This window comes from Sminthopsis crassicaudata, chromosome 2 (assembly GCF_048593235.1).
Source record: "Sminthopsis crassicaudata isolate SCR6 chromosome 2, ASM4859323v1, whole genome shotgun sequence".
In the NCBI taxonomy this organism is placed as follows: Eukaryota; Metazoa; Chordata; class Mammalia; order Dasyuromorphia; family Dasyuridae; genus Sminthopsis; species Sminthopsis crassicaudata.
This window is the reverse complement of record NC_133618.1, coordinates 170191485-170214186: the sequence shown is the minus strand read 5'-3', so window position 1 is coordinate 170214186 and position 22702 is coordinate 170191485. Positions and strand designations below refer to the sequence as shown.

At 33.3% G+C, this 22702-nt stretch overlaps 2 long non-coding RNA genes across 2 annotated transcripts in view; both read left to right on the top strand.

The window, feature by feature from the left end:
* LOC141555180 (uncharacterized) overlaps nt 1–22702 on the top strand; it is a 204516-nt gene that overhangs the window by 94937 nt on the left and 86877 nt on the right. The gene's annotated exons all lie outside the window — the stretch shown is intronic.
* Nucleotides 8604–11444, top strand: LOC141553316 (uncharacterized). Its single transcript, XR_012485393.1, has 2 exons — nt 8604–9401; nt 9539–11444. It is a non-coding gene; the product is annotated as an uncharacterized LOC141553316 (long non-coding RNA).

Genomic DNA, 22702 nt, shown 5'->3' with positions numbered 1-22702 from the left:
TAGGGGAGGGGATGGAGAGAAAGAAGGGAAAATCTGAAACACAGATCCTATGTAAGGATCAGTGTTGAAAAATTATCTATGCATAAATTTTGAAAATAAAAAGCTTTAAAGAAAAAACCTATACAACTCTTTTAGAATCAGAAGACAAAATAGAGATAGGATCCATTAGTCACTTCCTGAAAGAAATCCCAAAATGAAATTTTCTAGCAACATCATAGCCAAAATCTGTAGCTTCTAGGTCAAAGAAAAAAATAATATTATAAGCACAAAAAAAATCACGTACCAAGGAACGATTGTCAGTTTTAGTACAAGTTTTAGTATCTACCACTTTAATGGGAGGCAGGCTATTTGAATTCCATGACCAAAAAAAGAATCTAGACATCATATTTCAAGAAATCTTAAAAACAGTATCACTTTTAGAATCAGAGGGCAAAATAGAAACAGAATCCATTAGTCATTTCCTGAAAGAAATCCCAAAATGAATTTTTCTAGGAACATCTTAGCCAAAATCTGGAGCTTCTAGGTTAAAGAAAAAATACTACAAGAATGGAAAAAAATCAAGTACCAAAGAACCACTGTCGGTTTTTGTACAAGTTTCAGTAGCCACCAATTTAAAGAGATGGAGATTTTGAAATATTGTATAATTTACTCAGAAAAAAATGTTAATGCTTTAGAGGGAAAAATAAAGCCTTTTAGAAAAAGAGAGAGAACATCCAAGCTTTGCTGATAAAAAGACCAGAGATGCAGGGAAATTTGGAAGTTCAAACACTAGATTGAAGAGAATTATGAAAATGTCAAACATGAATGAACAAAGAACTAAACAAGGATAAGCTTTTTACGTTGAAAAATAAGGAGATGGTGCATTTGTCCCAGGAACATTAATTAAGTTCAATTATAAAACACCTAGAAGTGGTTTTATTATATCTTCATTTTAAGAAAAAAAGATAGCAGAAGAGAAATACATTGGAGAGGAGGGGAGAAATACATCTATGCAAACAAGGAGAGGGAGTGGGGAAAATAACACTCTTATATGAACTGATCAAAAAAGTACAAAGTTCAAAAATATATTTTACTCAATAAGGAAATAGAGAAAGGGGTTTTAGAGGAAAGATAATTAAGAGGAGTTCAGAGCAAAATAAACTGTAAAGATGTACAGAAATATCTGTAATTCTAATCAGTGGCAAAGAATGGATATTTTAAAGAATTATAGAATTTTAGAATTTGAAGGAACCATATCATCCATCTAGTTCAAACCATATCCCCAAAACAAATCTCTACCACAAAAGATTTATGACAATGATTATCCAACTTGAAGACCTCCACTGAGGAAAACTAATGAAAAATTCTGCTCTTAATTGTAAGATTTTCTTTTTTGTTTCATCAATCCTTCACTATTCTATCCATTAATCCTAGTTTTCCTCTAAGACCAAATAGAACAAATCTAATCTTTATTCCACATTCTTTTTATTTTTTAAGAAAATGATAATAGCTTCCCTAAGTTTTCTAATCTTGAAACTCAGCACTCCCTGTTTCTTCAACCTTTCTTCTTATGATATGGACTCAAGCCCTGTCACCATCATTGGGATACTTTCTAGTTTACCCATCCTTCCTAAACTGTGATACTCAGTATGAATATAATTATCTATATCTGATCTATCCAAAGCAGAGTACAGTATACCTCTGAATGAGTGGTTACCCCAATCAAATGGAGACCTGTTAAAGGTCTTACCTTAAATAGGCCAAGGTCTCCCACTGTACCCAGGGCCATTTTCGATTGTTCTGATCTACATCTGGCCACAGAACCCTAATAGTTCTGGAGGAAAAGGACTGATGACTTTGCACAGCCCTTCCTCACTCAAATCTACTTCATTTGCATGTCATGGAATTATGTCCTTGATATCATGGTCATCTTCATGAAGGAAAAATAACAGTGTGCCTGTTACTTCATTATGCCTGAAAGTTATGTTTCTTTTAATGTAGTTCAATTTTCTGCTTGATAATTTTGTACAATTGATCGATCTTTCTAGGTAACCTTCAGGTATATGAAACAGTTTCTTTTATTTACTTACAGAATGTGCATTCAGCAATAAATCAGTCATATATAACACTAACCCTTCAGTAATTGCTAGTAACAATGACTTGTTTTTGTATTGATAGCAAAAACAAAGTAAAACAAAACAAAAACCAAAAAACCTTCTATTTTTATTAGAGCCTAACCCAGATTCCTCTTTTGCCCCAGATTAAAATTCTCCACCTCACCTAGAGGAGTATTCTGGCTTTTGCTAAATGCCACTAGATCTTGGAGACTATGAACAATTACAATTCATTTATCATCTACTATCATCCTAATGGTTGGCAAATCCCTTCTTTTCCTACTTTTCCTTTCTTGGTATTACTCTATCTACCAGCCAGTGATTAATAGTAAACGACTCCCATCCTAACCTGCATTTTTCTCTTTCCCATCTTTCCATTCAAACTGCCTATCCTTTTAATTTTACTCTCTTGAATTCTTTTTGTCTAATAAATGACTTGCCTTCATTCTGGCCTTTCTTTGACACTCTTTCCATCTATTAACTATCATTGAGGCCTATCTTCCCCCCATATGCTGTTTTATCTCTTGCCATCCTCTCCAGCACTTGCTGTACTTTCACTCACATAAAACTGTGTTAGAAGAACTTTTATTTATCCTAAAGAAAGACTGCATAAAAAATTAAGTCTTCAACTTTTCATTCTTTAAAAAGTATTTAATTACTATGATGTCCATTGTTCATTTTGACTTCCCACTTATTTCATCTGTTCAAATATTATTAATATCCAATAATTAATTTATTATTACTATTAAATTAATGAAATAAATCAATCAATCAAATTAATTAATGAATTAATATTTAATTTAATAATTAATGATTATAATAAAATAATTAATTTAATAATAATAAAAGATTATTAATAATCTTTAACTTCTAAAGTCATTTCATCAGTTTTCACCTTACCTCTGCAAGGTTCCCTGTTTGAGAAGTCTTTTTTGTGGCTATTGTTTGCAACAATCAATTAAAAAAGCAAAGGAAAGGGGCAGCTAGGTGGTGCAGTAGATAGAGCACCAGCCTTGAATTCAGGAGGACCTGAGTTCAAATCTGATCTCATAGGTTATATTGTAACACATGTAAAATGTATGGGATTGCCTGCCATCGGGGGGAGGGAGTGGAGAGAGGGAGGGGATAATTTGGAAAAATGAATAAAAAAAAAAAAAAGAAAAGAAAACTTCAAATAGGAAACAATGGTTAGTATGTCCAAATGACCTTTTTTTTTTCCTTTTTGCATTCATAAATATAAGGATATTTTCTTTTCAAAAAAAAAATCTGATCTCAGACACTTCCTACTTGTGTAACCCTGGGCAAGTCACTTAACCCCAGCCTCAAAAAAAAAAAAAAAAAAAAAAAAGCAAAGGAAAGATGGATTTTAAAAAGTTCCATTCCAAGTAGGCATCTCCTTTTATTTCACTATTCTCTCAAAATGAGTCAGAGAAGCAAAACTTTTCAGTATTCCTCCCATAAGTATACATAAACTTCTTTCAATTTTGGTATTTCATTTTCTTGCTTTCAGAATATATATTTTTTTAAATTCCCTTGGTATAGTTGACTGTCATATGACCACTTTCTTCCCTGAGACTGATAATTATTTGATTGTTTTCCAAAACATGGTAGACTGCAATGAAGTGTGCAGGGAAATTTTATACAAAAGTTTAGAGTTCTGGCTCCTCAAGGGGAAAGCCAAAGAATTTAGGAGTGATGATTTGAAGAGGTAATAGAAAATTAGTGATATTTTGATTGAATGTTTTATGATTTGAGAGAAAATTAGGATCAGAGTGCCAGATGATAAATGAAAGAAAATCTAAATAAATTTATTTTGTGTCTTCTAAATACCATTTACCTTTATGTTCATCCATAAATTGAAAATTTCCTAAACATGTGTCTTCTCTTGCATTTACTCTAAGATATGGATCATAGAAAATTCCAGAGGTTAGTCCCTAGCATTTCCTGAGGATAGATTTCACTAAATGATGGGAATTCCCTCCACCTCCACCTCTGGGTCACCAGGGACCTCTCATTATAGTTTCCTGAGGCTATTCAATCATAGATTTACTCTCTAAATAGATCATAGAATTATTGCCCTGGAAAGGATCTTGACTCCTGCTTCCATATACCTTCTGATTCATAATGCATTTATCATTAAGTCATTGTTAGGAACTTGTTCATTTTTGCAAATAGAAATTCCCAGTAATAGAATTTTTGAGATTTGGAAAGAGATTTCAATAGCCTTCTGGTCTAACTCTTACACAAAAGAAAATTCAATGTAACGTTTCTGACAAATGATCATCCAAATTCTAGTTGAAGACTTCTAAAGATATGGAGCCCTGTTAAGGCAACTCATTCCTATTTTGGACAGTGGAAGTTATTAAGAAATATTTCTTAATATCTGGCTTAAGTTAAACTGTAACTTCCTTGAGATCAGGGATTGACATTTTTCTGCCTTTGTATTCCCTGGGCCTAGCACAATGCCTGACATGTAGCAGGCACTTAAATATTCATTGAGTGAGTGACTGAATCTGTCTTATTGAAACTTCCACCCATTATTCATAATTCTTCCTTGTCTGAATAAAGGAAAATCTAATTTTTTATCCATAATAATGTTTCAAATACTTTTTCATAGTTGTTATACTTAACAATTGGTCTTCTCTTCTCCAAGTAGAACATTCCTGATCGCTTAAACCAGCCCTCATGTGCTATCTTGATAATCATGGGTACTCTTCTCTTGAAACTCTCTAGTTTATCAGTGTCCTTAAATTCTGATATTCAAAGCTGAACATAATAATCCAGATGAGATCTGACATGAGAAATTTACAGTGGAACTGTCACTTCGTTATTCTGGTAGCTTTGTCCTTTTAAATGGAGACTTAAGATCATATATCTTTGACTGATGTATGACATTTGGAACTTGCCATTCACTAAAGTCCAACATCATTTTTCAGAACAATTGTTGTCTAACCATACCTCCCTCATCTTAAGCTTTTGAAATTTTTTTCTTCACCCAGGTATAAGATTTTTACATTTATTAAACTCCATCTTATTGGATCCAATCTTATATTCTGCTATGCCAATTTTTTGCTTCCTGTCTTTCATTTACTTTACTAAATGGTCTTTTCAGTTTTGTGTCATCTGCAAAATGCTTGCCCTCTGTGCCTTTATTCAGGTTCATTAAAAAAATTAAATGGCACAGGGCTAAGAACATATCCTTGGAATACTGGAATTATTAATATCTACTCCCTGAATCAAACTCACCAATCAGATCTGAATATGTAAAGTAATTGTATTATCATCTAGTCTATATTCTTCCATGTACTTCAAAAAAATATCATTAAATACTTTTGTAAAAACTTGCTAATTTTAGATAAACCATACTCACAGTGTTTTCCTGATCTACTAGTTTGGTAAACCTGTAGGAGCAGAATCAAGATGATGGAATAACAAGAAGTATAGCCCAATTCCTCCAAGAAAACCTCTCTACAAAGAGAGATCAAAATCAGATCAAATCTTGATCAGAAGATCCAAGAAAAAAAATCAAGTTGTCATTTTCCAGCCCAATTTAACATAAAGAGACAGAAGGATAGGTCTATAACTGCTGGGGATGGGGTCTTACTAGGGCCATCCAGGGCCATAGAGAGCAGAGCATTCTAACAGAAAGAGGAACAAAGCTGTACAATAGACCAGGAAGAGAGCTTGAGCAATCTCAACCTTGTATAAGGGATAGGAAAGCACACAGGTGGCATCTCCTGTTGCTCACTCTCCAGTTCTGAATCATAACTCCAAGGTGGACTAAGGAGAGGATCTGTACCTAGGAGTTATATTCTAGGTTGAGGCTGGTCATTGGGCTTTGTATTAAACTACAAACACCAGAAGTTAACTGCAGCTTTTGGACTGTGACTCCAGAAACAGAATAGAAATTCATTTCTAACTTCCAGGCTCTGTCAAAAACCTCAGTAGTATAACCAGAGCAAGAATCCTAGACCAAAGGAGAGCTTGTAGCTTTGTTACTCAGAATAAGAACCTGATTATAAATATCTGATAGAAAGAGAGAGAGAGTGCCAGCCAGCCAAAGACACAGAAATATAAGAGAACAGGTGAAGGGAAATGAACAGTTAAATATTCTGAGTATGTCACCATCACCACCAAATAAACTCCCATGACTCCCTTTTTAACCCAGAATCAAATATGGAATCTTCCAATTGGTGTTCAAAGTCCTTTATAAACCTAATCCTAACTCTTTATAACCTGGCCCTAACTCTACTTTTTATAACTTGCACAGAAGAAACAAAAATATCCTGAGTCATGGAAAGAAAAGAAGAATGGGATTAGGAATCTCAGGTGTTCCCATGTTAAACAAGCATTGCTGAGCCCTCATAATACCTTATAGTAATTAACAGATAAGGAAGCAACCCCAGTGAACCCCTTTGTTTAGATTTTTGAGCTAGGGCAAAAAGCTATCTTCACCTAGATGAACAAATTTCCTTTCATGATTTTATATAACATCCTTGAATAATTGAAGACAGATTCTAAGTTGTTCTGCTTGTCTTAGTTTAAGTTCATAGTATCATCACTGAATGTCAATCATGACATCTCTTTGAACATCATAATCACTTTTTCCTGAACACTCACCTTCCATGGTAGAATTTTTGGAAGACACACTTATGAATATCTACTTTTTGTCTTTTTTCGCTGAAGACAATGCTGAAACATGCTTATGCCAAGGTGAAGAAGGAAAAGGGAAGGACAGTACTTTGAGTCAGTTTTTTTAAAAATGCTGATTATTCATCTCTGGCTCATAAACCCAAAGCAGGAAGTTGGTCTCCATCTCTTAAGGAGCATGGTCTTAGCTGCCCAGAACCATGAACATTATAGATATAACCTTGGGCCCTGCACTCTGATGTAGGAGAATGCTAATCTGACTTTCTTATTTTAAAATAAAGAGATTAATTGATTTAAGATCAACTTAAAACCAAGTGGAAAACCAAGAATAAAACTCAAAGGAATATATTCTAATCTGTTCCGAAGATGTCAAAGATCAAGAAATATCTACACTATGAAAATCTCTGGACTTGTAAACCAAGTTTTCCTCTATTTTTCTTCATTTTATTCAAAGTATACCCCTTGATGATTTCCCTAAGATAAAGAATAAACACAAAAAAGAACAGATTCTGCTTGTGCTCACAACAATGTTAAATTTATTGCCATTATACCATATTAATACTCAGTTACTCACATCCAAAAATCAGTTCCCCAAATCTTCTGTGCTGCTGAAAAAGATGCACAAACCAAGCAAATCAGAGCCTCTTGTGAGAATGACTCCTCATTGATCAGTATAGCTATTATGTATCTATTTTATTTTTATTTGTTTATGTATATGTTTTTTCTCTCACATTAGAATAAAAGTTCTTTGAAGATCAGCACAATTTCTTCTTGTCTAAATTTTATCTGCAACATCTGACCTGATGCCTGGGATATAAACATTGATGTAAATGCTTTTTTATAAATAAATTGAATTTGCTAATAATATTTTACTAACTTTTGAGGGCATTTTGAAATGCTCCTGATTTTCTTTATCAATGGTTTGTTTTTTTATTTCATTTATTGTTTCTCTAACAGTAGTTCTTTCATATGTTTTCCTTTTCTAAGGCATTCAGGTTTACATTTAGGTCATTTAATTGTAGACTTTTAAGAAAAAATCAATTTCCATATAGGTTAATATTTTTTTCTGTTGCTTCTGTCATTTAATTCAATTTTATTTCATTATGCTGTTAAACTATAGTAGGTATGTCTCTTTTAAATTTAAGACTTTTCTATGATCTAATAAGTGATTATTTTTGTGAGTTTTATATACATACTATATTCCTTGCTTCATCCATTTAATTCTCTTCAAATATCTGTTAATTATAACTAATGAAGGAAGATGTTAAATCTGTTTTTTTAATGTTAATATTTGGTTTGATTTATCATATTCTGCTAGGAAAGTTAAGAAGGGAGACAGGATGTGCAGAGAGAAGAAAAAGGGGACGACACATTTTTCTATCCAAACTTACTGTGTGACTCTTGAAGACATAAGTGATCAGTAAAGCAATTTAAAGAGAATCTGGTTCCTGGGTTTTTTTTTTGCCCATCACCTTTTTTATTTGTCCCAAGAGCTAAGAATGCTTTTTACATTTTAAAATAAAAATATTGTGTTACATTATATTTACAATACATTGTATTGTGCTATATTATATCATAGTCTAGATGATAGCTTTTGTAATTTAATTAGTTTTAAAAGTGTGAACAACTAAAAAAAAAGTGATTGAGTGACTAGAAAGCTCTGCAGTATTTAGCTCATAAACCATGCAAAACCAGACAGTGAGCTAAATTTGACCCATGGGCTATAGTTTGCCAACTCCCTGCTTTGGGTGTTTGTGCTTAAATACTTTATGTTTGTATACTTTAACATATTAACATGTATGGGTCTGCCTGCCATCTAGGGGAGGAGGTGGGGAGAAGGAGGGGAAAAGTTGAAAAAGAGGGTTTTGCAAGGATCAATGCTGAAAAATTACCCATGCATATATCTTGTAAATAAAAAGTTATAATAAAAATAAAAATTTTTAAAAATAATAATTTATGTTTGATTATTCCATCACTCAGTAGAATGTTGTGGAGTTTCCTAATCAATAAAATATCTTTGTCCTACCTGTTTACATTTTTAAAATCAACTGGATGAAGAATGCCTATCATCCAAACTGCAATGCCCTATTGAGTGGACAACTTATAACAGTAATACTTATGTACATCTTGGATCAATATCACAAATGGACAGTGATTTGGGCCCAGAATTAATAAGATGATTAACAGAGAATGATTTGGGATTGCCTTTAGGAAGTGAAAAATTTCTTTTAAGCCCCCAACCTTCTCACTGAAACATTATTTTTGACTATAAATGTTTATCCAACATACAGGCAATTCCAAGTTGCAGAGAATGTGTTTTTCTATATTGATAAAGGGAGGATCTTCATTTTAATAAAGTAATAGAGTCATAGTTCCTTTCCCTGTCCACTATCTTATTCTTCCATTTATAGGGCTGCAAGTCATGGGATACTGGTCTTTGAAAGCACAATAGAAAGATAAGTGGCAGCTTAAAGAGGGTATTTTTTTTTTTACAAACAAACAATTTTGTTGAAGAAGTGGTGTAAAGGATGTCATCTAAGATATGTTGAATAGGCCTCCTGTCTTATAAGAAGGCAAGAATTACAACATGTAGTCAGGCATGAATAGGTTACAATCAGCATTATTGAAGGGAATGCCTATATCACTGAGAACATTGAAGTAATTGAGGCATGATGATTACAATTTTAATTCTACTAAGTATTCTTGCAATTTATTTTCAACTTGTGAGAAAAACTAACAGGTAAAGAAAACCATCTCTGCCTCTTCATATTTCTGGTATGCAATGATATTTGTAGCCATTGAGTCATATTCTCATAGTGATCTGGGATTATTTCTTCCATTGTCTGTTGAATATAAGCTCCACAAATTTAACATTTTCTCCTTTTGATGTGTTACAATATAGGAACGTTCTTGTGTTAGTAGATATTCATGTTTTGCCCCAAGGCTCAAGAAAAGACATTAGCTGATTTTCAGAACAGAAGAAAAAAGGTACAACAAAATTTTCAGTTCTAATAGCAAAATGACTATAGGAGAATACATTGCCTAGAACTAATCTGCTTAGACTCTACTCATTAGGTAAAAATGATGAAGACAATATTTAAGTTTGAAAAATCCTATTGTACTCCCTTAAGATACATTTTATTTTTCCTCAGAATACTAATGTCATGTCTACAGTAGACAAAACATTTCTGACCTTCCACTTTATAATGTCCATGCTAGCTCTCTAGAGAACCTCAGGATCAGTCTGAGTCAGGATCAGTCAAAGTCCTTGGTCTTTAGGAGGAGAAGTGAAGGAGACAAGCAAGCTGCCACATGGTTCATCCAAGATGGATCCTGGACTCTGGAGTCTGGAGCCTGAAGTCTCTCTCCTTCTCCTCTTGCCACATCTCTCTCAGTCCACCAATCCTCACCACCACACATTCAGCAAGCACCAATGGTGAGGAGAGCCTCATCTAAGTATATGTATATAGAACCATTATCTCACATCGAATAGGTAATTAGCCTTTAATGCTCTGCAGTCTCAGATTCAAGTACATCTTTTCAGAGTTTCAGCCTTTTACACCACATAGTATTTTTTATCCCTAGAATATCCCCCCCTCCATCCCATATTGTATTTATCCAACATATACAATAAACTATTTATAACTGCTTATAAATGGAGCTAACATATGTAATAAGTGGTAAAAGTTAACATCAGTAAAATCTTTTTTACTTTTCCTTAAAACCCGTGTCTGACATTTATATTAACATGATCTTTTGATAATACATCACTAAGAAAAAAAATAACTAACTCTTCCTTCTCTCATCAGTGAAAGTGATAATTTCATAAAATATCTTTTATTGTGAATATATCTCTCAATATTCCTATTGCATCAAATTAGTATTTATTGTAATTTTGATATGAATGAGGAAGCAATATCTGCAATGACTTTTACATATGATGATTTTTCATTCAGATCTATTGGTATTTTAAAGTTAGAATTCCAAATTCAGATTAGTTATACAAAGGATAGTAATTATATGCATATATACACACATACACACACATGGAATTAGTTATGGTAGTAGAAAAATATTATCTTTTACTCAGTTGTTTCTTAAGAGACACTATTTTAGGCTATAAGGAAAAAATGATAACTACTAATACGCTGTTGGTAGATCTGTGAATTAGGTCCAAACATTCTGAAAAGTATTTTGGAATTTTTCTAAGAAAATGTCTTAAATATCCATATCTTTAATAGAGAATGTAGGTTTATTCCCCAAGGAGTTTGAAAAGAGATTGAAAAGTAACATACATTAAAACATTAATACAGTAGTACTCTTTGTACTAGCAAAAAAAAATAGAAACAAAGGAGATGCCTATTTATTTGGTAATGATAAAATAAACCAAAGAAAATGATGTAGAGTATTACTGTACCCTAAGAAATGATGACTGTGAAGAATTTAAGGAAACATTGACTTCTTAGAACATATTGAAAGTAAGTAGATTTAGAAAAATAATATTTAGAATGAATGAATAAAATGCAGACCTGAATAATGGAGAAGTATTAACTGTTAATGGGATGTTTAAAGTAATGTAATTACAATGATGATGTAGTCTAATTTAATTTGCCTGTTCAGTGATATACATATAAAAAATAATAACAAAAAGAATATAAATAAAAAGGATAATATCATAAACAAATTAAAGAAAGAAGAAAATATGTTTCCAATCCTTTAACAGGAAAAGAACTCATGACCAAATATGATAGAATATAAACTGAATAGTTTTGATTATATGAAATTTAATTTTTTCCTTTAACAAAAATCAGTGTACTTAAGATGAGAATGCTAACAGGTAGCAATGAAAAAATATTTAATGCAAATTACTCTGACAAAGTAATTAACTGGTTCAACTTTATAAGAACAAGAGTTATTTCCAATAGATATGGTCCCAGTGGTCAAAGATAAAATGGGCATTGTTCTAAGGATGAATCATGTCCAAGCTATCAATCAAAGCTATTTTATTTTTAAAATGTTCTAAAGCACTCTGATATAAAAATGAGAATCAAATCAATATTGAGGTTTCACATCACATATATCATATTGACAAAAATAATAAAAAAGGAAGATGACAATTGTTGGGACAGTGGGAAGGTAGACATATTGATGTTAGTGAAGCTATATATTAATCAGGTCATTCTATAAAGCAATTTGAAACTGATCTCAATTGGCTAAACTAACAATATCAAAACTAGGTTTATATAAATAGATAAAAAAAAGAAAAGAACTTGTATGTACTGAAATATTTCTAGTAGATCTTTATGTTCTGGTAATGAACAGGAAATTTAGGGATACCCTAAATTCCAATAGGGAATTTGGCTGAACAAATGGTAAAAGATAGATATGTGCTCATAAAAATGATGAAAGGAGAAATTTAGAGAAACTGAAGGAAGATTTGTAGGATCCAATGCAAAGCACAATAAGCAAAATCAAGAGAACAATAAAAATATTCTTTAAAAAATATGAAAACTTTGAGTAAGAAGTGACCCATAATGATTCTAAAAGACTGATGATGAAACATGCTGCCCACCTACTGATAGAGAAATAACTGATCCCAAATGCAAAATAAGATATACAAAGCTAATGTAAGAATTTGTTTTGTTAAATGCAAAAATTTATTTTTATTTATACTTTTTCTATAGGATTGAGAAGTGAGAGAAAGGAGTAGGGCTAGTATAACAAAACAATGATAATTTAAAAAAGAATGTAATTGAAAGTTTTTAAAGCACATTAGAGAATTAGAGAATGAATATGATTACAAAACACTTCCATATAAATAAAATTAGATCTAAACAATTGGAAGAATATCAAGTAGGCATGTGTAGGATGAGCTAATATAATAAAAATGACAATTCTACCTAAGTTAATCTACTTATTTAGTGCCATACCAATTAAATTGCCAAGAAATAAATTTACAGAGCTAGAAAAAAACAAAAAGTTCATCTGGAAGAACAAAAAGTCAAGAATTTTAAGGGAATTAATGAAAAAAATGCAAATGAAGATGGCCTTGCTGTACCAGAGCTAAAATTATTTATAAAGCCGCGGTCATCAAAACCATTTGGTAATGGCTAAGAAATAGAATGGTGAATCAATGGAAAAGGTTAGGCTCACAAGACACAATAGTCAATGACTATAGTAATCTAGTGTTTGATAAACCCCCAGACTCCACCTTCTGAGGTAAGAACTCACTATTTGACAAAAATTGATGGAAAAATTAGAAAATACTATGGCAGGAACTTGGCATTGACACCTAACATCCTATACCAAGATAAAATCAAATGGATTCATGATTTAGGTAACACTATAAGCAATATCTTTTAGATCTGTAGAGAGGGAAAGAATTTAGAGCCAAAAAAGTAGAGTACATAATGAAATGCAAAAATGGATAATTTTGATTTTATTTAAAAGTTTTTGTACAAACAAAACCAAGGCAGACAATATTAGAAGGGAAGCAGAAAACTGGGGAAAACATTTTACAAACTAGCATTCTGATTAAGACTTCATTTCTAAAGCATACAGAGAATTCACTCAAATTCTCTAATTGATAAATGGTCAAAGAATATGACCAGATAATTTTCAAACAAAGAAATAAAAATCATTTCTAGTCATATGAAAAAATTCTCTAAGTCACTGTTGATCAGAGCAATGCAAACTAAGACACTCTGAGGTACCACAACACATCCTTCAGATTGATTAAGATGACAAGAAAAGGCAATGATAAATAGGGGATGTGGGAAAACTGGGACACTAGTACATTATTGGTGGAGTTGTGAATTGATCTAACCATTCTGGAGAGCAATTTAAAACTGTGCCCAAAGGGCTATCAAACTGTGCATATCCTTTGATCCAGAAGTGTCTCTGCTGGATCTGTATCTCAAAGAGATCATTAAAAAAGGGAAAAAAACCCACTTGTGCAAAAGTGTTTGTAGCAACCCTTTTTGAAGTGGCAAGGAACTGGAGAGTGAATGGACACCCATCAGTTGGAGAATGACTGAATATGTTATGATATATGAATGTTATGGAATATTATTGTTCTATAAGAAGCAATCAGCAGGATAATTTCAGAGAGGCCTGGAGAGACTTACATAAACTGATGCTAAGTGAAGTAATTAGAACCAGGATTACATTATACATATCAATAACAAGATTATGTGATGATCAACTGTGATAGACTTGACTCTTTTCAACAATGAGGCTATTCAGTCCAGTTCCAATAGACTTAGGATGGAGAAAGCCATCGGCATCCAGAGAGAGGATTGTGGGGAACATAGTATTTTTGTTTGCTTGTGGTTTTTTTCTTTCTCATTTTTTCCCTTTTTAATCAGATTTTTCTTGTGCAGCATGATAAATGTGGAAATATGTATAGAAGAATTGCAAATGTTTAACATATATTGGATTACTTGCTATGTAAGGGAAGAGGTGGGAAGAAAGAGGTGGGAGAAAAATTCGGAACACAAGGCTTTGCAAGGGTGAATGTTGAAAACTATCTTTGCATATATTTTGAATATAAAAAGCTATTATTTTAAAAAAAGAATCATAGGCAAGAGGGACAGCATTGAAAGAAACATTTTGAATTTAGTGAAATTACTTTAATATTTGGTCCCTTGTAACTTTACTCAGGCCATCTTCATAGAGCTGAGATTTCATGAACGATCAATCTGGTTGCATTTAAAGTCATTTTAGAAGATGAGATTAAGGCTATCAGATTGCTTTGCAGAAAAGAGAACCAATTCCATTTTTAAAAAATCATGTTTTATTATGAAGCTAGTATAAGAAGTATTCATTCCAAAACTATTAAATTCAGATTTCCATTTATAAATTTTAGAAAGCAGACACAAACCTCTTTTATCCCAAGGAAATTTTAGCTATTTTTCTACCCTTTTTGATTCCTCTTTCTTTGTTCCCAAATCCAGAAAGTCTTTTGTTAAAATCTTTTCCCCATGAGTTTGCACACAAAAAGGATACTTATAAAGTAGCTCATAAAATTAGTAAATCATAGCTACTTCTTATATGATGTATTCTTTAAGACTGTCAAATTATTGAAAGCAATCCCCTTAACTAAAAGGAGAAAGTTTATATGCATGGGATGTTGCTTTATTTTTAATGTTATTTTTAGACCTAGCCATATAGGGGATTTATGGCAAAATTTTAACAATCCATGTTTCCATGTATCTGTTCCACATATTTTCTAGCTCAGTCATAGCTAAACTGCATGTGAAACAAAATTCTTTAATTGTTAAAACAACAGTATAAGGCATGGCTGCATTTCTGCTTTCCGTCTAAATAGTGCCAAAGGAATCAAATGTAAACTGATATATCTGTATTCCACAAAGTAGCAAATTTTTGTGCTGCAAAATGAGAAGCAGAAGTGACCAGTATTTGCATTTTATCTAGACATTATATTTAAAAATGCAAAGATTCTTCCTCTTCAAGTCTTAATATTAGTGAATCAAACACATTTTGTTTATAATTTTTGAGGAAGGCAGAAGAAAAATGCAGTTAGCTTCCTTGAGGATTTTTTTTTCTTTTTAATTTTTTTTAGTTGTCCAATAGATAAACTCTCTAAGGTATTAGAGAAAACCAGGCAAACTATAATGAGTGGGCCCAGTTAATTTTCAGTCTTCCCAGAATTTGCCTTTTGGAATTAAAACAGAGTTGTACATTTTTAGTTACTTAAAGAATTCTTAGAGAATTGGAGAGTTCTAGAATACTTTAGAGTTCTGGGTGACATCTTTTTCCTGTGGATGATATGTGGTAGGACATTTGTAAGAATTAAATAAGTTGAAAAGGCATGAATGAGAGGACCAGAGCCAAGATGGCATAAGAATTTTTGTCTAGTTTACCTAGCATACTTCCTCCCCAACAAACTAGAAAAAACACCAAATAGAATTATCATTTAGAAAACCAAGAAAAAATCATACTGAGTCAGTTTTCCTAGACCAGGGTGGCTCTGGCAAAGATAAGGTTCTGCTAATACTGATAGATGGGCTGGCCAGAAGCATGAGGTGGCTCTAGACACCAGGAAAAACATTCCAGTGCCTAATGAGAGAAAAGGAGCTATGACAGAGCATCATGGCAGAAAGCACAGGAGTAGAATGAAACCTCAGTCATTCCACATTTAATGCTGTGTGTAGGAACAAGTGTCATTCAATAACTCTGTTGCTCATTTCAGGCCATACATCCAAGGTAGAGAGGAGAGGTCACAACTAAATTGGACCCCAGCTTAGTACTGAGCACAGAATAAGTTCCCAGAATATAGCTATGCAGCTCTAAAACTAGGGGACTAAAGCCAATTGCCACCTTTATCCCAGCACATAAATCTTTAAAGGAATAATAACCAGGAGTAAATTTTTAAATTATACCCTCAAAGTTATAAAACCATGTACATCTTTTTGACCCAGAAATGTCAGTATTCATTCTGTTACCCAAGGTGATTAGGAAAAAGGAAAAGAGCTTTATATTCTAAAGTATTTCTAGCAGCTTTTTTGTGATGGTAAAGAACTAGAAATTGTAGGGATTCCCATCATAGAAAGTGGCTAAAACAAATTATGCAACATGATTGTGATAGAATACTACTGTGCTATAAAAATGATGAGCTGGTTACTTTTAGAAAAACATGAAAAGACTTAATGTGAAATAATGAAAAATGAAATAAGCAGAACCAAGAGAATGTTATATATAGTGACAACAATATTGTTCTAAGAAAAACTTTGATGAAGTCATTATGAATTTTTATAAATACTCAAGTAAATTTACAAAGGGCATCTGAAGGAAGATGCTATTCATATCCAGAGAAAAAAAACTAATAAAAATTTGTATAATATTGTTTTACATGTTATGCATATTAGTATCTAATGGTACTCTTCTTTAGGGTGAGGGGAGAAGAGAGAACAAAAGAAATGAGAACAAATTATAGAAAGTACAGTAACTTAGAAAACAAAAGTGTATTTATTACATCATCTTTCTAAAAGATAAACTGAAATGGAAGTTCTTTTATATTGAATCCTTTTTTATCTTGTGCTGTGTACATAGAAATGTTCTTTTTTCTTGTATTTAAGATAAATGAAAACATTTTTAAAAACCAGAAACATGTAGAGGAAAAATTGGAAGGTAAATGAGAGCTTTATAAAAAGATAATTAACAGGTTAATAAAAGAAGTATAAAACCTTACTAGAGAAAATAACTCCTTGAAAATTAGAATTGACCAAGTTGAAGCTAATGACTCAATTTGATTAGAAGACATTATAAAATAAAATTTAAAAATCTGAAAAAAGTGAAATATAGGAAAAAAACAACTGATCTGGGCAATAGATAGAGAAGAAATAATTTAAGAATTACTAGGTTATTCTCCAATTGATACATGGTCAAAGGATATGAACAGACAATTCTCAGACGAAGAAATTGAAACTATTTCTAGCCATATGAAAAGATGTTCCAAGTCATTATTAATCAGAGAATTGCAAATTAAGACAACTCTGAGATACCACTACACACCTGTCAGATTGGCCAGAATGACAGGGAAAGATAATGCTCAATGTTGGAGGGGATGTGGGAAAACAGGGACACTGATGCATTGTTGGTGGAGTTGTGAAAGAATCCAACCATTCTGGAGAGCAATTTGGAACTATGCTCAAAAAGTTATCAAACTGTGCATACCCTTTGATCCAGCAGTGCTACTATTGGGCTTATAGCCCAAAGAGATCTTAAAGAAGGGAAAGGGACCTGTATGTGCAAGAATGTTTGTGGCAGCCCTCTTTGTGGTGGCCAGAAACTGGAAACTGAGGGGATGCCCATCAATTGGAGAATGGCTGAATAAATTGTGGTATATGAATATTATGGAATATTATTGTTCTGTAAGAAATGACCAACAGGCCTGGAGAGACTTATATGAACTGATGCTGAGTGACATGAGCAGGACAAGGAGATCATTATATACTTCAACAACAATACTCTATGATAATCAATTCTGATGGATGTGGCCATTTTCAACAATGAGATGAATCAAATCAGCTCCAATACAGCAGTAATGAACTGAACTATCTACACTCAGAGAAAAAACTCTGGGAGATGATTATGAACCACTACATGGAATTCCCAATCCCTCTATTTTTAAATTAATTTTATAATTATAATTTTTTTACAGTACATATGCATGAGTAATTTTTTTTACATTATCCCTTGTATTCATTTTTCCAAATTTTCCCTTCCCTTCCTCTACTCCCTCCCCTAGATGACAAGCAATCCCATACATATTAAATGTGTTATAGTATAATCTGGATACAATATATGTGTGTAAATCCCATTTTCTTGTTGCGCGATAAGAATTGGATTCCGAAGGTATAAGTAACCTGGTTAGAAACAGAGGAGTGCTAACAATTTACATTCACTTCCCAGTGTTCCTTCTCTGGGTGTAGTTGTTTCTGTCCATCATTGATCAACTGGAAGTGAGTTGGATCTTCTTTATGTTGAAGATATCCACTTCCATCAGAATATATCTTTATATATTTTTGTTGTTGAAGTATATAATGATCTTCTGGTTCTGCTCATTTTACTCAGCATCAGTTCATGTAAGTTTCTCCAATCCTCTCTGTATTCATCCTGCTGTTCATTTCTTACAGAGCAATAATATTCCATAATGTTCATATACCATAATTTATCCAATCATTCTCCAATTGATGGACATCCATTCATTTTCCAGTTTCTAGCCACTACAAAAAGGGCTGCTACAAACATTTTGGCACATACAGGTCCCTTTCCCTTCTTTAGTATTTCTTTGGGATATAAGCCCAGTAGTAGCACTGCTGGGTCAAAGGGTATGCACAGTTTGATAAGTTTTTGGGCATAGTTCCAAATTGCTCTTCAGAGTGGTTGGATTCTTTCACAACTCCACCAACAATGCATCAGTGTCCTGGTTTTCCCACATCCCCTCCAACATTCATCATTATTTTTTCCTGTCATCTTAGCCAATCTTACAGGTGTGTAGTGGTATCTCAGAGTTGTCTTAATTTGCATTTCTCTGATCAATAGTGATTTGGAACATTCTTTCATATGAGTGGATATAGTTTCAATTTCATCATCTGAAAATTGTCTGTTCATATCCTTTGACCATTTATCAATTGAAGAATGGTTTGATTTCTTATAAATTAGAGTCAGTTCTCTATATATTTTGGAAATTAGGCCTTTATCAGAACCTTTAATTGTAAAAATATTTTCCCAATTTGTTACTTCCCTTCTAATCTTGTTTGCATTAGTTTTGTTTGTACAAAAGCTTTTTAAATTGATGTAATCAAAATCTTCTATTGTATATTCTAATTGTACACTATTTCGAAGTCCGATTCTTTTTGAACAGCAAAACTGTTTGGACATGTATAAATATACTGTATTTAATTTATATTTTAACATATTTAACATGTATTGGTCAACCTGCCATCTGGGGAAGGGGGTGGGAGGAAGGAGGGGAAAAATTGGAACAAAAGCTTTGGGAATTGTCAGTGATGGAAAATTACCTATGCATATAACTTGTAAATGAAAAGCTATAATAAATAAAAGAAATAAAAAATAAAAATAAAAAGAATTACTGGGCTATCTGAAAGGCATTAAAAAATAATAGCCTACTTAATAGTTACAGAGGTGGAGCCAGGATGGCAAGTAAAGGAAAGGACTCACCCAAATTCTCCTCAAACTATTCTGAATACCTTTAGAAAATGATTGTAAACAGATTCTAGAGCAGCCAAACCCATAAAAATATAGAACAAAACAATTTCCCAGTCTAGGACAACTTAGAAAGTTGGAGAAAAGGTCTGTTGCACCAGGTGAGAGTGGAGCATTGTTCAGCACAGCACTGGTCCCTGGTTGGTCCTAGAAAACCTAAACCAAGGGTGGATTTGGGGAGCCACTGAATCAGCAGCAGCTGCTGCTTCTGAAGCTCTCAGGTAAGAAGGTTGAACAACTAACTGGTCAGAAGGAGATACAGGGAGTCTCTACTAGCACTGGGGCAGGATTCGGTTTGCTTTGCCCACATCTTGATCCCAGTCCTGGGTAGCATTCCCAGGACAAGGAGACATACTAGGCATACCAGATCTTGAGGCCACAGTGGAGCCTGCTCCTTCCTCAAAGTTCCAGGGCAGAAAAGAGTGCTTGTGGTTTGCTCACAGATCAGAACACAGGCCAGTGGAGAGTAAATACACTTCTTCTTAGATCATCCCATCTTGGAAGAACTGAAAACTTACAGGTCCATAGAAGTATCTCTGAAAATAGCTGCATAAGACCCCTGAACCTTGGGACACTTTCTTCTTTTCACTTTCTGCTTTAACAGAGAGTTAAAAGTCAAGTTATAGCGTTGGAAAATGAGCAAACAAGAAAAAGATTCTGACCACAGTAAGTTTTTGTAGTGACCAGGAAGATGAAAATACTCAGAAGAAGTCAAAGTTCTTATATCCAAAGGCTCCAAGAAAAAAATTTGAATTGGTCTCAGGCCATGGAAGATCTCAACAAGGATTTTGAAAATTAAGTATGAGAGATAGGGGAAAATTTTGGCAGAGAAGTAAGAGTGATTCAAGAAAACTATGAAAAACAAGTCAACAGTTTTATAAAAGGGACACAGAAAATACTGAAAAAAGTAACACCTTCAAAAACAGACTAGGCTATGGTGTGCTTTCTAGAGCCCCCAAGTTGGGGTGCCAAAATATACTGTTTGGACTAGCTCTTTGGAGGATCTCGGGGACCAGCCCAAGTCCTTGGTCTTAGTGGAGGAGTGATGAAGCAGAGACCCATGAGGATGGTCAAAAATGGAGTCTGTTTATTTCAAGTCCTCTCAGCCCCTAAATACCTTAGTACAATTATATCACTACAGCACACAGAGCATGTGCTAACTATAGTACCATTATCATCACATTACCATAACACACTATGCAAGTGCTAACTATAAGCACCTTGCTATTGATAGGTAAATTCCTCTTTCCTATAAGTATCCTTTGCTTCAAGTAGAACACAGATGGTCACGCCCCCTTGACTTCTCAGGAAGTGTGAGACACCCCAAGGGGAGATGGGGAGCCAAACCAGACATTGTCAGCAGGTTCCCTCTAAGCTGAAGCATCCAGAGTTCCCCCACTATCTATGGTTCTCTATACTAGGCCAAATAGTAAAGTCATTACAAAAGGCAGTGAAGAGAAGAATACCTTCAAAAGCAGAACTGGCCAAATGGAAAGAGAAGCACAAAAACTGGGAAAAAAAAAAAAGAAAGAAAGAAAGAAAGAAAGAAAGAAAGAAAGAAAGAAAGAAAGAAAGAAAGAAAGAAAGAAAGAAAGAAAGAAAGAAAGAAAGAAAGAAAGAAAGAAAAAAAAAAACTTCTCAAAAAATAGAATTGACCAAATGGAAAAAAATTAGTGAAGAAAACAACTCTTCAAAAGAAGAATTGGATAAATGGAAAGAGAGGTTAAAAAAAAACTCTAATTAAAATTTAGAATTGAGCAAAGGTAATGACTTTATGAGAAATCAAGAAACAATAAAACAAAACCAAAAGAATGAAAAAAAAAGAAGACAATGTGAAAATCTCATGGCAAGAACAACTAATATAGAAAATAGAATCAAGAGAGATAATTTAAAAATTATTGGACTGCCTGAAAGTCATAAAATAAAAAGCCTCAACACTTTTATCTTTCAAGAAATTTTCAAGGAACTGCCTCAATCTCTGAGAACTCAGGTTGTCTGGATAGTGACAAGGTGAGAATTCAGGTTGGACAATTACAAGGTGAGAACTCAGGTTGACTTGATAGAAGGAGCAAGCTCATTGGCTGAAGTGGTTCTTCCAGAAGCCCTTATTATCCCACGCCCATTCTCTGGGAGAATAAAAGAGAGGACACCCAGAGATAGAAGAAGACTCTGCATTACATCTTGCTTGACGCAGCTCTCTGCAGGAAGGGAAGTCACTTCTTTGGACAAGAGTTAACAGCAACTACTGGAGACAACGGTTCGTTACAGGAAGAAGAATCTGTCTGAAAGATTTGAGCAGACACAACAGATCTCTTCCCAGAGAGCGATCCAGCAGCTTCTGGAGACGACAGCTCGCTACACTATAGGATAAAATAGAAATTGAAAAAATCCACTAATCATCTCCTGAAAGAGATTCCCAAAATGAAAACTCCCAGGAATATTATAACCAAATTCCAGAACACCCAGGTCAAGGAGAGAATATTATAAGCAGCTGGAAAGAAATAATTTAAGTATCGTGGAGCCACATTCAGAGGAAAACAAGACTAAGGTAATATGATATTCCAGAAGTCAAAGGAGCTAAAATTATAACCAAGAGTCATCTACTCAGTCAAATTGAGTATAATTCTTCTGGGTGAAAAAAGGATATTCAATTAAATAAATGACTTTCAATCATTCTTTTTATTTCAATATTTTTATTTTCCCCAGTTACATGTAAAAAATTTTTACATTTGTTTTTAAAACTTTGAGTTCCAAATTTTCTCCCTTTCCTCCCCAATTCCCATTGAGAAGGCACATGTGAAGTTTTATGTAAAACATTTCCATAAAAGACATATTGCAAAAGGAAATATAGACTCCCCTCCCTCCAAAAAAACTTTCAAAAATGCTATGAAGTATGATTCAGTCCATATTTGGACATAATCAGTTCTTTTCCTTGATATGGATAGCATTTTTCGACATAAGTCCTTTAGAGTAGTCTTGGATCATTGTATTACTGAGAATATTCAAGTCATTCATAGTTGATCATCTGAAAATGTTGATATTACATTGTACATAGTACATTTCACTTTGCCTTGTGCTCATGGAGCAATTTCCATATTATTCCGAGAGCATCCTCTTCATTACTTCTTGTAGAACCATAGTATTCCATCATAATCACACTCTACAATTTATTTGGCCACTCCCCAATTGATAGGCATCTCTTTAAT